Consider the following 13076-nt stretch of genomic DNA (forward strand, 5'->3'; position numbering starts at 1 on the left):
AAGCGTTTAACAAATAAAGTACGATACGTTTCAACTAAATATAGTCAAACAAATTATTTTGTGCCTAATAGTCCACTTGCCATCATATATTCAGTTTTCGTTTTATGATTTTTTGAACATCAACTTTTAACAATTACAATGAAAATAGCTAACAATCTATTTATCAAAATTTACCAATTAACCATGTGCTCATCTGCTCACTTGTCAAGTATGTCATGAAGCCTCAAGTGCAACCGTCTTTTCATTTACGTTTAGCATGAAAAGGCTCAGAGATCTACCATTATCACCTATAAAGAGAATCAAAATTATTTTCTAACACATATATATGTCATGAATAAAAAGAAGAAATATCATGTTATAAAGAGAATATATCATGTTATTTGAAAGAAGAATATATATTGTTGATAGATAAGGAGAAAGTAGAAAGCAAATTACTATAACATTAAAAGTTGAGTGTTTACCTATAAACTGGATTCATTTTATGTACTCGCCTGTATACCAATTCTGTGACTAAGGGCATGTTTGGGATTGAGTATGAAAACAACTTATTAACTTATTGACTTGTTAAAAAGTTATTTAAAAAACGAGAATATTGGACTTTTAAAAAACAGCTTTTTAACCTTTTCAAAAAGTTAAAATAAAAATGATTATTGTGATTATCAAACATTTTTTTAACTTATTGGTTTTTAAAAAAACCAATAAATCAATAAGTTGTTTCCAAACATGTCATCAGCCCTCAATCTTCAGTCGGGCCTAGCTCGTGTTAATCTGGGCCAGGCTTAGTTTGCGTTATTCTGGGCCAGGCCCAATTATTTTCGGGTTAAATTTTTTTTTCACTTCTTTGTTTTCTAGCAATTGTATTTGAAAAAAATTTCCATGAAATTACTTTTTCATTCTTTACTTTTCTTCATCAAAATAGTTCACATAGCTTATAATAAATTCTTACAATTATTTTTTTAAAATCATGTTCACTTTTTATACTGTACTATTTTTGTGATGAAAAAACTAAAATAATTTTATGAAAAAGTTTTGACTGAATCAAACGGTGAATCACTGGTTTTTTTTTTCATCATAACAATATTAGATGTTATGTTTATGTTGAATGGTCAGCTTTATTAAAACAGCAGGGGACTAGCAAAGCAGCTAGCTACAAAACAGTTACAAACAGCAAAATAAGAAACAACAAAGTGCTATGCACCGCACCTAGTTACGGTCATCAAAAAACCAAATTACATCAATCTTTTCACTCATTCCCTCTGTTCTTCACCAATAAGAATGAGAACCGCCTGATATCTTCTTTTAGTCATGTGATTGATACTCACGTTTTATTAAATGAAGGCTCATTTGTTGTCGCAAACACAAGCATACCATAAGGATGATTGATTAGATTGTTTTCTTCTTTCCCTCTTGAGGCATTAACTTTAAATGTTCTTAGATGTTATATGTTTGAATGTTTTTAGTCTCATATTTTCCATATGTTGTTTTTGGATGTTTATGATTTAAAGCTTTGTTTCTAATTTACTTATAAAAAAATGTCATTTTAACGATTTGGTACGTGCAATGCCACCTAACGGTAATTAAATTTCATTAATTTAATATGAAAAAATTTCACGTTTTAGTTTATCAGGTACAAAATGTATAAGTGGCATACTATAATACCAGTGACACTCTTGGTAGTTATAAAATAGTAAAATACTTCTTTTGTTACTATAAAATGTAAATAAATAATTAAATAATTGGACTAACTGGATTAATAATGTGAGAGATGGTTTATAGCGGCATGACTGTCAAGTGGCATTTCTTGGAGGAACTTTCAAGCCAAACTCTAAAACCAGTGTGGACCCAGTTTAGACTAGAGGTGCACAAACCGGTTTAAAACTCGAAACCGGTTTGGGTTAAAACCGGTTCGGTTTGGTCAACTAAAGTCAAAACCGGTTAATGATCGGTTTTGGTTCGGGTTGAAACCGGTTTCTTACAATGTTACGATTGGTTTTGGTTCGGGTTTTGGTCGGTTTCGGTTCGGGGTTTGACCGGTTTTTGCTCGGTTTTGGCCGGTTTCGGTTCGGTTAACCCGTTTGGAATCGATTTTGGTGGAGAAAATTACAAACCGGTTCTAAACCTACGGTTTCAATTGGTTCCAAACCGGTTTCTATATAATCGGTTTCAAACCGGCTCGGTTTCGGGTCAGTTTCGAGTCGATTCAGTTAACCGGGTTATTTGCCCACCTCTAGTTTAGACTAGAGGTGCACAAACTGGTTTAAAACTCAAAACCGGTTTGAGTTAAAATCGGTTCGGTTTGGTCAACAAAAGTCAAAACCGGTTTATGATCGGTTTTGGTTCACGTTGAAACCGGTTTCTTACCATGTTACGATTGGTTTCGGTTCGGATTTTGATCGGTTTCGGCCGGTTTCGGTTCGGTTAACCGGTTTTGGTGGAGAAAAATACAAACCGGTTCCGAACCTACGATTTCAATTGGTTCCAAACCGGTTTCTACAAAATCGGTTTCAAACCGGTTCGGTTTCCGTTTAGTTTTCAGATCGGTTCGGTTAACCGGTTTACTTGCCACCTCCAGTTTAGACAACATAATCTTATCAGAATATGACAACAGAACTCTCCATTTTAAATAATGTGATTATCTAAATATAAAAAAGAAAAAAGAAAGTTTGAACATTCTAAAAATCATACTAATAATTAGACTAATAATGTGAGAGATGGTTTTTAGCGGGAAAATGTTTGCAAAAGATTCCGTTCTTGAATTACGCATCGGTTTTAAGAAGATGCTCCATGAAACCTTGGCTACTGCCCTCATGATATTTACCTTTTTGGCCCTTTATGCCTACATATTTTGCGTTTTCTTTTCATATTCAATTTTACGATTTTTTAACGGTCAGCAAACAGGAAATTGCCTAGTTACTTTGTATGGGGTGACCTAATGGTAAAAGACCACCACCCGTTGGCCCATTCTAGTCATACGGAGTTCTTGAGCGCCTCCAAGTTATCTACAGTTCCCAAGAAAACCCACCCGCCCGAAGACCCACTGATGGTAAAACCCAGATGCCCTTAGAATCGAACTAGAGATTACAAATATCTGAGTCTTTCTTCATTGAGCCACCCATATTTCACCTAAAGTGTTGTAAGTGAGAATGGAAATTGGGTCTCCATTGAGAAACTTATATTTTCTACCACTACACCACATTGGTACGTCACTTGTAAATTTTAATATAACCTGGAAAATAATTGGACTTCGTATTTATCAACTTAAAAATTAAATGTAATATATTTAGAAATTATCCTTTCCTATTCTTATATTTACCTTATTAAGGTTTTATATACTATGTTTAATAGTGATATTCCTAAAAATTGATGGAGAAAAGAACCCTGTTCGTTCTTCCCCTAAAAATACACTCACTATCTTACTGTTCTTCCTTTTGATAAGAACTCAACATATTCATTATGGGCAAATTAAATACTTTAATTGAAAAACCTATTGCATTAGGAAGCCAACGGATTCATATGTTTATTCAATTTAGCAATTTCAAAAGTAATATTTAATTGATTAAAACGTTATTGACTAAGGATTTGCAGGTTGTAGGGGTTGAAGAAACCAACAAGCAAGAATGTGGTTTCATTTCTTTTTCAGTATTTAGGGTTTTTTTTCTTTTCATTTGGATTATTTGAACATGAACAAAATCAAAATTATTTTTTTTAATTAAAACTACTTAGTTTTAATGGGTTTTACGCATAAGGTTAGACGGCTAACAGCATCGTATTCACTTTCCCCTATCGGTAAATACATGTTTTATGTTTTTTGTTATACAAGATGTAAACCTTAAACTAGTCTTTATGTATATTTTTATATCATTGTTCTAGTAAATTTGCAATCTCTTGTCATAAGAGAAAGATCATAAGCCATAAAAAAAGGACCTTTTTGCGGTTTGTGGCCGTAGATCATTTAGACCGCGAACCACATAAATATGTATGACTCGTTTTAATTTATTTTTGCAATTTGATTGTGTGTGAGTATTTGTATCACCGATGTCCTAATTGCAACAACTATTCTAAGAGCATTCTGATCCCACCATCTATCTTCAAACCAAAAATTAAACTAAAACTCACTTTATTTTCTCTCTTCATTTTAATTAAATAATACTTTTTATACTTTTTATCGTTACCTATTATCTTTCCTTCACTCACAACCACTTTCAAAATATATTATAAAATTATAGAGGATGAACAGTAACTTTTCAAATATACAGAAAAATCTTTACTTTTTCTAAAATATAAAAACTCTTCATTTACAACACCCTGAATCACTCTCTAAATTATAAAAACACCCCTCACATAATATGAGGGATTGTATGAGAATGCTCTAAATTATACATTTTAATTTTGATGTATTTACAACACAGAAAAGAGCTTTCGTTAATTTCTTCCACAACTTTAAAATTAGACACCATTTTATTGATTTTCCAAAGTGTTGCCATGAAGATAGCAACCCAAACTTTCTTGATCTCATTATGCCCTCCATATCCAAAGATTTATTGGACCGCGCTATTATATGACAGATGTGGTATTTTTGACAAAACATAGATTTATCACCGGTCGTTTTAGCTCAAAGTCACAATGTTAAAATGTGATTTGCCGACACTAACTCAATACCAAAGTCAATTTGGACATTTACCATTGTCAAATCTTATATATATGAGAGACAAAGCGTCTTTAATATGAATCTTTCATGTTACAACTTTTCACATAATAATGGACTTTTTAAGAAGCCTGACTATTTCTTAAAACTGTCATCTCAGTTAATAAGTTAAGTCTCGTCCACTATTTGAACGGTACTCTTTAGATTTTTATTTCATTGTTAAATTTTATGAATTTTAATATTAATATCACAAAATTTTAGAAGTATAACTTATTGTATAATATAATTTCCTAAATTTGAGGTTTGCTTCATGCTTTTCCTCGGGTTTTATAAAAAGTGAAGTTAATGCAAATGTGTGACTGTAACATAATTATTCATGTGGGAATTAGAATATGTAAAAGTTTACGAGGTTGAATCGTGTGCCTTTAGTTTTGCGTGTATACCAGATACAACAATTTTTTTAATGAATCAAATATATATATTTAACTGACCTACAATTATTTATAGTCATATTTTTTAACCCTAAATCATCCTTATTTAATCTTGAGTTAACTGCATGATTGGTTCTAGTTTGCAAGGTTCAAAATATTTTTAAGACGTCGGTTGCCATTTTGATCCATACCAAACCAAGCTATGCTTTTTCATCTAATCTTTGTTTTTTTCATCTAATCTGATGTTTAACCAAATCACTATAGCTTATTTGTTTATACTTAAGGACTCGTTAATTTACAACATAGTTTTCATATGCTTTGGGTTTTGAACGGTGAGCATAACTCTTCTTGCTAAATGGTGGTGGAGGGCGATGAACGATGGTTTGAATGACATCCACATTTTGTTTCCTCTTTGTCTAGTGTCTTTCTCACACCGAGTCCTTGGACCATATTGTAATACTCGTGATCCATCGGCTTTTGGTTTCAAAATAAACAAGAAGAGTAAGCTATTACTTGATATTTTTTTTACTACTTTGTAGTGTATTTTGAGAATGCGAAATGAATGGGACTTCAAAGCCAAGGAAGTTTGTCCAAACAAATTTTATAACAACGTCAAGTATTTATCTTCTCTTTGAATCAAAAACACAACATCAAACTTATGTAACTCTAATATTTTATGATAGACTGATATTATGTGGTGTTTGGTTGGGGCAGCAATTAACTTGCTAATCCTTATCCTTTAATGAATTACTGCCTTTCAAAAACATGTTTTTTTTCCCACTAAAAGTGTATTTTATATACCTTTTAACAACTAACTTAAATATCTTTTTGTGGATGAGAAGTCATCCATGCTCAAAATAAATAACTGATGATACCATAGCATCTTTTACAATATGCCATAAATAAAACTAAAACCATCGTTGTTTGTGCACATAATGCCAAAGGGAATAATCATGTACGGAAAAAGCCGGAAATGAGGGTATGAAAAGAATGAATTAGAGCCAAAATTATCTAGTTAACCTACAACATTAGATCTATAGTCTTGGTATTCAAGTATTTCTTTTTCATCTTAAAACATAAGCTTAGGCTGAGGGGTGTGGAGCGCGAGAAAGGGCGCGTGAGGCCAGCCGCACGCGCCCCGGGGCGCGAGCACCACACCACCGAGGCGCGAGAGGGGTGCGAGAGGGGCGCGAGCACGAAAAACAACGCAGGCGCAAGAGGGGTAGCGGGAGGGAAGAGGCGTAAAGGGGGCTTGGGAATGCGTGAAGAGCCGTTGGGCTTGGGAATCCAGTTAAAATAATAGTTTAAGGAGGCTTGGGATGCATAATTAAATGGTGAAATGCATAAAAATAGAGCCGGAGTTGCAACTTGGTGGCAGTGGTGTTGGTGGTTTTCTGGTTTTGGTTGTCATCGGAGAAGACAAGTGGAACACAAATTGGTTTTAATTATTAAATTATTGGTAGTGGTGTTGGTGTTTTAATTTAATAGAATAATTTTTAATAATTGAAAGGTTTTGTTTTTAATTAAATGGTGAAATGACCAATTTACCCTTATGTGTAAAGCACATGGCTAGATTTAATGGAAAAAATTAAATGGGTTATGGCCAAAGAACAAAAGATGTAACATGAGTGAAATTTTAAAAATAAAGGACAATGAGTGAAATTTGTTACAAACATAAAGGACAATCTTTGTAATTCTGTCTAATAAATTTACTAGCAAAAACGTTAAATTGTTAATGTGTGTTTTTTTAAATAATTTATGTGTTTTTTTAATTAATGTGTGTTTTTTTAAATAATTTATGAGTTTTTTTAATAATACGTTTTTTTAATACATTTATAAAAAAATAAAAAAAAACCGCTCGCGCCCCCTCTCGCGCCCCTCCACACCATGGCCCGGGGCGCGAGCACCACAACCAACACCCATCTTATCAAGTTTCTCTCTCTGCCACACGTCACAATATTATTGGCTGGCGCCCCCACTCGCGCCCCCCACACCCCTCAGCCTTACTAGCAAGACATTAGAAGCAAATGTTGTGTGAGACAAATCTCAGTGTAGCTAATTTGTATCATTTTTCATGTTTTGGGTACAACTTCTTTAAGCATCCCTGAATCACTATTTTTAACCCACGTGTGATTGCACCTTATATGTCCTCATATGCGTACCGTCTTTCAAATCCATTTGTCTTATGCTTTTGTATGATATTAACTTCTGTCACATGTTTTGATATATTTATTCCTTTTATACATCTTTTTTGTTCCAGTAGTTTCTACCTTCTTCTTCCTTCTTGAAAGGTAATTTAATTTACTTTGTTAAGATTAAACTTAACCCAATCCACACATTTTAGCGTGATGAATATTTCCCTATACTTGACCCATATGAAACTCAAGTTTTAAAGGTTTTCAAGAAACGACTAAAGTCGGGTGTTTGCTGTTGAAAACGATTCTGATTGTCGCTTTCTACAAGCTCTAACATGTTATGAGGATCACCATTTAGAACTTTGTTTCTCCTATTAAGGTGTTTCATCAAGTTTGACCCACATAAAAATAAAAACTAGAATGATAATTGAGTAACGGTTGTATAAGCTCTTAAGCAAAAAATAAAAGTATTTATATCTATATTTGATATAATATGCATTTAACAAAGCCTCTATTATGATATTATTATATATATATTCTTAAGCTTTAAAAGTTAGTTGAAAAATCATTAGCCAGTGCACTAAATGCAACTAGAATAAATTAATTGAGCATTTGACTTTTGTCGTTCTAATCTACGGTGGCTATTTAACTATGGCTAATCTTTATTGTTATAACTTTATAAGGGTATAGTTAAAATAAAGAGGAAGCCAAAAATGAGAATTATGAGAAGAATTTTTGTTACATAAAGAATCTTTTAACAAAAATTTTTTAAAAATAATAAAAAAATCATAACTCAAAAATATAAACAAAAAACAAAAAAAATTTAAAAACCAAAATGTTTCTCTCGCCATTCCCGTTCAAACAAAAAAATCATCAAAAAGACACAATGCCGAGAAAAAAGTCACAGTGCCGAAAATGAACAAACAACACAATGATAAATAAAAAAAGACACAATATGTCGCAAAATATAACACAATGCCGAACAAAATATAACACAATATTGAGTAATATAGCATCTTATCAAGAAAAAAAGACAAAATCAATGAAGAAAATAAACAAAAAACACAATGATATAGAAAGAAACAATGATATTTTTTTCTCAACACTGTGTCTTTTTTTTTGGTGAATGAGGAAGACGGTGGAAACATTTTTTTGTTTTTACATTTTTTCGTTTTTTTTAATTAAATTTTGAGTTATGATTTTTTTATTAATTTTTTATCATATTTTTTTCCTATAAAATTTTCTCATCCTTCTCATTTTCGTCCCACCTTATAGAATAACTTAGACCCAACTTTATATTATCATACAAAAATTGTGTTTATTCATGTGCATATTCATAGGCAATATTTTTAATACAAAATATTTTTCAGACAAAGAATTGCTTTTATAAGTTTATATATAAACCAAATCCAAAAGATGGGGTATCCTGCATACTAGGATTTACGATTAAATAAAATTTTAAATAGAAAATCTAAGATATGATTTCCCTATAGAAAATCTGAAGTATAATTTGGCCTTTCAAACAGACTAGACACCGAGTTACTCCAAGTCGCCAACAGAAAATACAAGTCAAAACTTGTGGGCATTAGGATATGATCTTCGACAAGAAACAAAAAGAGCGAAAGCAATGGCTCTAAATGTGTAAAGGCTTTCCATCTAAAAGCACGACTATGTTGAAAATATAACGAAATCGTGTCTTTAAAAGTTATAAATGTTTATTTTTAAATTCGACAACTTATAAACTTTACAACTTGTTTATTATGTTTTTTTTAAGTTATAAATGTTTATTTTTAAATGCAACAACTTATAAACTTTACAACGTGTTTATTACAAGCCGTTTTCTTACAACCCACTAATCCAATTAAAATATTTACAACTCCATCGCTACGAGCTAACTTGTTAAACCCGTTTGACATGTTTAGATAACTATGTTAAAAGGATCGTATTCGAGTTAGATGATTTTAGGTGTGTGCGCCGTAGAGATGATGTTTTTCTTTACACGAATATGACATAGATCATGTTCGGATATCAACCCAATAATCTGATACAGTTATATGTAGAGTGTCAACCATGCCGGGTTGAGATATCCACCCCGAATCTGACCCATATCATTATTCGTCTAAAAATTTTCAACCGTAACAACACACACACACAAATTTGGGTGAACCCGAACATGACCCGTTTAACCTAATTTTAAAAAACAATTCACACATGTTGCCGAGTTATAAACGGGTTATTGGTAACATGTTTAAAGTGAGTGTGACAAATTAATCGTATGGTGTTGTCACACCCCAACCTAACAGCGGAACATGCGGAGGCGCCACAATATTTTTATCATTGCTCAAAGACACTAAAATAATACTAAGTGTTAATGTTTAAATTTTATTCATTCATAAACAATTGTATACAGAGAATTTAAATATTAAAAGAAAATATACAACAATTGTTCTAATTTTATTAATTATCCTAAAGTCCAATTTAAGTTCTCTACTTCAAACCATCTGAAATATCAACTTGCAATATACGTAAAAATAATTTTTCAACAATGCATGTTGAGCTAGTAATTCACAGTTTGATTTAATAATAATAATAATAATAGTGAGAAATAAAACAATTCCTTGCGTTAGTGAATAACATCGATTAACATAAACAAATAGATATGTCTTTTCAACATGCCACTAGATTCGGACATGTTTACTCGAATAAGTTTGCAACCAATAAGTGTGTCTTTTTGAACATGCCACTAGATTCGGACATGTCTACTCGGATGGCGTATTATCATACTATGAGAATGAGGAGAGATACCAACCAATCATAAAAGCAGTAAACACAAAAAATCATACAACAATCAACAATTAATCGAGCAACATTACAACCACACAATTAATGGAATTTTGTTTTTGAGTATAATTGTATAATAGTAAATAGCTTAGTACGCATAGTGCTTCCAAAACAAAAATAAGAAAAAAGGGGAAGTGATTACTCATCTTTAAAATGAGGTAGATGGTAACCATTACGGCGAAGATAAGTTAGTTCCACGAGTAGTCTCGACGATAAGTCCTAATTATGAAAGTATGATTAAATAATTAACCTAACGACATAAACAAAACAAGGCAAGATAGAATGGGTTCATAACGGATTCGGGATCGTTTAAAGCGTTAACTATGTTTTAAATTAATTTATAAAAGTTAAAGGCGTGAACGATCTAAATACTATAAAGTTTTTAAACAATAAAATACTTAATAATCAATATAAAGGTTATATGTTAAACGAAAACTTGATTTGAAGATTTAGCGGTGATCAGCTCGTTTAGACGTATGAAAAAAAACTATTTTTAGTTTATTTATTTATGTAATTATAAAAATTATATTTGGTTAAATTAGAAAAATATATAGTTTTATAAATAAAAGTGTGTGTATGTGTGTGCGTGTGTTAATAGGCAGTCAGTTTGTATATAGTTAAGTTCGTTTATTTGTTAGTTTGATTCGGTTTTTGTATGAACTGTGACATCCAACATCGGTTGGGGGGAGAACTAAGTCTTCTTTATAAGGAGGTGGATACCTTCCCCATCATAACGCATTTTGGGCGCTTAATGGTAATGGATGAAAGGAGAACTCAGCGTGCTCATGTGGAAGTAGTATTAGGATGGGTGACCTCATGGGAAGTCTTCACCTGGGCAACCAAAAGCAAATCCGTGAGGCGATGGTGGTATGTCCCGGCCAAAGCGGACAATAATATGGTGCGGCGGTAGCTAGGCTGTTATAGAATCATGAACTCACATCGGCCCGTTTTGGATTGTGACATCCTAGGCAAATCCCACATCGGCCGTGGAAAGGAGAGATCCTTGGTTCATAAGTAAATGTCCTGCCTCTTAAATCACCAACGCGTTTTGGGCTTAATGGTAGTGGACGAGAGGAGAGCTCCACAGTTAAGCGTGCTCAGGTGGGAGTAGTAGCAGGATGGGTGACCTCCTGGGAAGTCTCCACCTGGGCAACCAAAAACAAATCCGTGAGCTTTTCGTGGGCAAATCGAACAATATTGGTGGTGCGAGGGGCCGGATGTTACAAGTGGTATCAGATCCATTCCTGTGTCGTTCGGGATGGTGAGGCAAACCTCATTAGAGATAGTGAGTCCCCGGGGGTGTCGCGAGGTACACCTTAGTTGAATCCCACATCTTGGATTGGATGGTGGGGCAAACCTCATCGAGGACGATGAGTCCAAAGGGGGTGGGGGTGCTTGTAACATTCTAGGCAAATCCCACATCGGCCGTGGACAGGAGAGATCCTTAGTTCATAAGTAAATGTCCTGCCTCTTAAATCACCAACGCGTTTTGGGCTTAATGGTAGTAGACGAGAGGAGAGCTCCACAGTTAAGCGTGCTCAGGTGGGAGTAGTAGTAGGACGGGTGACCTCCTAGGAAGTCTCCACCTGGGCAACCAAAAACAAATCCGTGAGCTCTTCGTGGGCAAAGCGAACAATATTGATGGTGCGAGGGGCCGGATGTTACATGAACTTCGATACTTCATACGTGTTTGTTATGTTTCAGGTCACCAGTAATTAAAGCAACTAATTTGGACCTGCACGAGCACAGAATGAAGACCCAGGATGAGCAACATGCATTACGAGACACAAAACTTGATTTGCTGGATAAGGGACCCGTTGGAAGACAGTCCATCGCGTATCGCGATGGACTTTATAATTAAACTGTTGACCTTTTTGGTCCATCGTGATGGACCTTGAAGACCCCATCGCGTACTGCGATGGGTGGCAGAATCACGAAAGTTAGGATTTAGATTTATAATGCGTTTTGACGACCCTATGATGCTTTTATCACGTTCCAGAGCAATTTTGAAGAGTCATGAGACCATTTCCATCATTCCAATACACCTAGAGATCATCTACATGGCCTATGTTCGCTTAATCGAAGATCTTTTGATGTCGATGCCCGGCTAACCGTCTTGAATCATACACGGGGATGTAAAGTTTGTAACTTTTCAGTTTTCTCATGTATATAAGAATAACTAATTGTAATTGTCTTTGATTAATCTATGAGTACTGATGTCTAGTATTGCTGTACATTCAGTTGATTTAGGTTTATTTCGATCGGAACAATTAGTTTGCCGGTTGTTATGATAATTGCTTATAGGGTTGTTTTGACTAGTTGAGTTAATGAAGCATGAAATTGCCCTTAGTTGAGTCATACCGGCATGGACTGTTTGATAACCCGTGCCATGTGTTAACGATTGTTGATGCCTATGGTTTGTCTAGTTAGCCAATTTGTAATTGATCATTGATGGTTACTCTGTTATGTTAATGTGAGCTTACTCTTAATTTTACTTGAACTCCCGGGTGTGATTTATCTTTGATAACTGTTTGAACTTGCTTAAGTTACTTGTTTCATTTGTTTATTATCAAATCAATTCCTTTATTAGTGTGATTAGCACTTTGGACATTTACTTCATAATTCTAGAAATTAGTTACGCGTAAATTGACCACATACCCCTCGTGATTTGACACCCTACTTACCCTAGTTTGCTTAGGTGATTAGGAACACTGATTTAATTGTTTTTTACTAGATAGCAACACTCTAGCATCATGTATATATGCATATGAATACGAAATAAGTTTAAACGAGAATTTAGTTTGGGAGTTTAACGGTGTTCGTCCGTTTAAACGAGTATAAACAATAATAACTTTTAATATATTTATACTTTAAACATTAATATTTAAATAAAAAAATAATAAAAATATATATCAAAATCAGTCCAGGGGGTTCGAACCCGCGCCCCTGGTCTGGTGTAAGACTTAACAAACGTGCACTGGCCTACTGGACCAGTGACTAACACGCTAAATGAACGAAATAGAA

This window comes from Bidens hawaiensis, unplaced genomic scaffold (genome assembly GCF_021521415.1).
Source record: "Bidens hawaiensis isolate Kalapana, Puna unplaced genomic scaffold, B.hawaiensis_p1.1 tig00039005_1, whole genome shotgun sequence".
Taxonomy (NCBI): Eukaryota; Viridiplantae; Streptophyta; class Magnoliopsida; order Asterales; family Asteraceae; genus Bidens; species Bidens hawaiensis.